Raw genomic sequence first — 5252 nt, 5'->3', positions numbered from 1 at the left:
CATAGCTCCATAGCACCAGAGCTCCATAGCTCCATAGCACCAGAGCTCCATAGCTCCAGAGCTCCATAGCTCCAGCCTGGGTGGCTGGTGGCTCCATAGCTCCATACTTCCATAGCTCTAAGTCAGAGAGTTGGCGAAAATTGCACTAAGTGCGAAAGCCCATTCATTTACAACGGCGTGTCCACAAGGCGGCGACATTTCCCCGTTACCGGTGGCTGCGCGGCGGGAGAGTGACAGAGCTCATCCGAGCGGCTGGAACTCTGCGCCGGCGTGGTCGAGCGTGAGGCCTCGGCACTTTGGCCGCCTGGTACCTAAACACTTCCATTGATCCAGCCACGGAGGGTGCTGGCTGGTGGCTCCATACCTCCATAGCTCCATACCTCCAGAGCTCCATAGCTCCATAGCACCAGAGCTCCATAGCTCCATAGCACCAGAGCTCCATAGCTCCATAGCACCAGAGCTCCAGAGCTCCATAGCACCAGAGCTCCAGAGCTCCATAGCACCAGAGCTCCATAGCTCCATAGCACCAGAGCTCCATAGCTCCATAGCACCAGAGCTCCATAGCTCCATAGCACCAGAGCTCCATAGCTCCATAGCACCAGAGCTCCATAGCTCCATAGCACCAGAGCTCCATAGCTCCATAGCACCAGAGCTCCATAGCTCCATAGCACCAGGGCTCCATAGCTCCATAGCTCCAGGGCTCCATAGCTCCATAGCTCCAGAGCTCCAGAGCTCCAGAGCTCCATAGCTCCATAGCTCCATACTTCCATAGCTCCGGAGCTCCATGGCTCCATACTTCCATAGCTCCAGCCTGGCTGGCTGGTGGCTCCATAGCTCCATACTTGCAGCCACGGAGCTGGCGAAAATTGCACTAAGTGCGAAAGCCCATTCATTTACAACGGCTTGTCCACAAGGCGGCGACATTTCCCCGTTACCGGTGGCTGCGCGGCGGGTGAGTGACAGAGCTTATCCGAGCGGCTGGAACTCTGCGCCGGCGTGGTCGAGAGTGAGGCCTCGGCCCTTTGGCTGCCTGGTACCTAAAACACTTCCATTGATCCAGCCTCGGAGGGTGCTGGCTGGTGGCTCCATACCTCCATAGCTCCATACCTCCAGAGCTCCATAGCTCCATAGCACCAGAGCTCCATAGCTCCATAGCACCAGAGCTCCATAGCTCCATAGCACCAGAGCTCCATAGCTCCATAGCACCAGAGCTCCATAGCACCAGAGCTCCATAGCTCCATAGCACCAGAGCTCCATAGCTCCATAGCACCAGAGCTCCATAGCTCCATAGCACCAGAGCTCCATAGCTCCATAGCACCAGAGCTCCATAGCTCCATAGCTCCATAGCTCCAGGGCTCCATAGCTCCATAGCTCCAGGGCTCCATAGCTCCAGGGCTCCAGGGCTCCATAGCTCCAGGGCTCCATAGCTCCAGGGCTCCAGGGCTCCATAGCTCCAGGGCTCCATAGCTCCAGGGCTCCAGGGCTCCATAGCTCCATACCTCCAGAGCTCCATACCTCCAGAGCTCCAGAGCTCCATAGCACCAGAGCTCCATGGCTTCAGAGCTCCATAGCACCATAGCTCCATACCTCCAGAGCTCCAGGGCTCCATAGCTCCATAGCTCCATAGCTCCATAGCTCCATACCTCCAGAGCTCCATAGCACCAGAGCTCCAGAGCTCCATAGCTCCAGCCTGGGTGGCTGGTGGCTCCATAGCTCCATACTTCCATAGCTCTAAGTCAGAGAGTTGGCGAAAATTGCACTAAGTGCGAAAGCCCATTCATTTACAACGGCGTGTCCACAAGGCGGCGACATTTCCCCGTTACCGGTGGCTGCGCGGCGGGAGAGTGACAGAGCTCATCCGAGCGGCTGGAACTCTGCGCCGGCGTGGTCGAGCGTGAGGCCTCGGCACTTTGGCCGCCTGGTACCTAAACACTTCCATTGATCCAGCCACGGAGGGTGCTGGCTGGTGGCTCCATACCTCCATAGCTCCATACCTCCAGAGCTCCAGAGCTCCATAGCACCAGAGCTCCATAGCTCCATAGCACCAGAGCTCCATAGCACCAGAGCTCCATAGCTCCATAGCACCAGAGCTCCATAGCTCCATAGCACCAGAGCTCCATAGCTCCATAGCACCAGAGCTCCATAGCACCAGAGCTCCATAGCTCCATAGCACCAGAGCTCCATAGCTCCATAGCACCAGCTCCATAGCTCCATAGCACCAGAGCTCCATAGCTCCATAGCACCAGAGCTCCATAGCTCCATAGCACCAGAGCTCCATAGCTCCATAGCACCAGAGCTCCATAGCTCCATAGCACCAGAGCTCCATAGCTCCATAGCTCCAGGGCTCCATAGCTCCAGGGCTCCAGGGCTCCATAGCTCCAGGGCTCCATAGCTCCAGGGCTCCAGGGCTCCATAGCTCCATACCTCCAGAGCTCCATAGCTCCATACTTCCAGAGCTCCATAGCTCCATAGCACCAGAGCTCCAGAGCTCCATAGCTCCATAGCACCAGAGCTCCATAGCACCAGAGCTCCATAGCTCCAGCCTGGGTGGCTGGTGGCTCCATAGCTCCATACTTCCATAGCTCCAGTCAGAGAGTTGGCGAAAATTGCACTAAGTGCGAAAGCCCATTCATTTACAAGGGCGTGTCCACAAGGCGGCGACATTTCCCCGTTACCGGTGGCTGCGCGGCAGGAGAGTGACAGAGCTTATCCGAGCGGCTGGAACTCTGCGCCGGCGTGGTCGAACGGCTGGCCTCGGTAGTTGAGGTACCAGGGGTGGGCCGGGGAGCTCCAGGCGGGTCTTGTGAGAGAGTGAAGCCGAGCGGCTGGAACTCTGGGCCGGCCTGGTCGAGCGGCTGGCCTCGGTAGTTGAGGTACCAGGGGCGGGCTGGGGAGCTCCAGGCGGGGCTTGTGAGAGAGTGAAGCCGAGCGGCTGGAACTCTGGGCCGGCGTGGTTGAGCCACGGAGGGTGCTGGCTGGTGGCTCCATAGCTCCATAGCTCCATAGCTCCATACTTCCATAGCTCCATACTTCCATAGCTCCAGACTTCCATAGCTCCATAGCTCCATAGCTCCATAGCTCCATAGCTCCATAGCACCAGAGCTCCAGAGCTCCATAGCACCAGAGCTCCAGAGCTCCATAGCTCCATAGCTCCATAGCCCCAGAGCTCCATAGCTCCATAGCTCCATAGCTCCAGAGCTCCATACTTCCATAGCTCCAGAGCTCCAGCCTGTCTGGTGGCTCCATAGCTCCATAGCTCCATACTTGCAGCCACGGAGCTGGCGAAAATTGCACTAAGTGCGAAAGCCCATTCATTTACAACGGCGTGTCCACAAGGCGGCGACATTTCCCCGTTACCGGTGGCTGCTTAGCGGGAGAGTGACAGAGCTTATCCGAGCGGCTGGAACTCTGGGCCGGCCTGGTCGAGCGGCTGGCCTCGGTAGTTGAGGTACCAGGGGCGGGCTGGGGAGCTCCAGGCGGGGCTTGTGAGAGAGTGTAGCCGAGCGGCTGGAACTCTGGGCCGGCGTGGTTGAGCAGCATGCCCGCGGAGGTGGCTCTTCCATAGGCACGGAGGGTGCTGGAGCTCCACACTTCCCTAGGCACGGAGGGTGCTGGAGCTCCACACTTCCATAGGCAGGGAGGGTGCTGGAGCTCCACACTTCCATAGGCAGGGAGGGTGCTGGAGCTCCACACTTCCATAGGCAGGGAGGGTGCTGGAGCTCCACACTTCCATAGGCAGGGAGGGTGCTGGAGCTCCACACTTCCATAGGCAGGGAGGGTGCTGGAGCTCCACACTTCCATAGGCAGGGAGGGTGCTGGAGCTCCACACTTCCATAGGCAGGGAGGGTGCTGGAGCTCCACACTTCCATAGGCAGGGAGGGTGCTGGAGCTCCACACTTCCATAGGCAGGGAGGGTGCTGGAGCTCCACACTTCCATAGGCAGGGAGGGTGCTGGAGCTCCACACTTCCATAGGCAGGGAGGGTGCTGGAGCTCCACACTTCCATAGGCAGGGAGGGTGCTGGAGCTCCACACTTCCATAGGCAGGGAGGGTGCTGGAGCTCCACACTTCCATAGGCAGGGAGGGTGCTGGAGCTCCACACTTCCATAGGCAGGGAGGGTGCTGGAGCTCCACACTTCCATAGGCAGGGAGGGTGCTGGAGCTCCACACTTCCATAGGCAGGGAGGGTGCTGGAGCTCCACACTTCCATAGGCAGGGAGGGTGCTGGAGCTCCACACTTCCATAGGCAGGGAGGGTGCTGGAGCTCCACACTTCCATAGGCAGGGAGGGTGCTGGAGCTCCACACTTCCATAGGCAGGGAGGGTGCTGGAGCTCCACACTTCCATAGGCAGGGAGGGTGCTGGAGCTCCACACTTCCATAGGCAGGGAGGGTGCTGGAGCTCCACACTTCCATAGGCAGGGAGGGTGCTGGAGCTCCACACTTCCATAGGCAGGGAGGGTGCTGGAGCTCCACACTTCCATAGGCAGGGAGGGTGCTGGAGCTCCACACTTCCATAGGCAGGGAGGGTGCTGGAGCTCCACACTTCCATAGGCAGGGAGGGTGCTGGAGCTCCACACTTCCATAGGCAGGGAGGGTGCTGGAGCTCCACACTTCCATAGGCAGGGAGGGTGCTGGAGCTCCACACTTCCATAGGCAGGGAGGGTGCTGGAGCTCCACACTTCCATAGGCAGGGAGGGTGCTGGAGCTCCACACTTCCATAGGCAGGGAGGGTGCTGGAGCTCCACACTTCCATAGGCAGGGAGGGTGCTGGAGCTCCACACTTCCATAGGCAGGGAGGGTGCTGGAGCTCCACACTTCCATAGGCAGGGAGGGTGCTGGAGCTCCACACTTCCATAGGCAGGGAGGGTGCTGGAGCTCCACACTTCCATAGGCAGGGAGGGTGCTGGAGCTCCACACTTCCATAGGCAGGGAGGGTGCTGGAGCTCCACACTTCCATAGGCAGGGAGGGTGCTGGAGCTCCACACTTCCATAGGCAGGGAGGGTGCTGGAGCTCCACACTTCCATAGGCAGGGAGGGTGCTGGAGCTCCACACTTCCATAGGCAGGGAGGGTGCTGGAGCTCCACACTTCCATAGGCAGGGAGGGTGCTGGAGCTCCACACTTCCATAGGCAGGGAGGGTGCTGGAGCTCCACACTTCCATAGGCAGGGAGGGTGCTGGAGCTCCACACTTCCATAGGCAGGGAGGGTGCTGGAGCTCCACACTTCCATAGGCAGGGAGGGTGCTGGAGCTC

The sequence above is a fragment of the Syngnathus leptorhynchus genome, unplaced genomic scaffold, assembly GCF_054491065.1.
Source record: "Syngnathus leptorhynchus isolate UIUO unplaced genomic scaffold, UIUO_Slep HiC_scaffold_124, whole genome shotgun sequence".
NCBI lineage: Eukaryota > Metazoa > Chordata > Actinopteri > Syngnathiformes > Syngnathidae > Syngnathus > Syngnathus leptorhynchus.
This window is presented reverse-complemented; position numbering follows the sequence as displayed.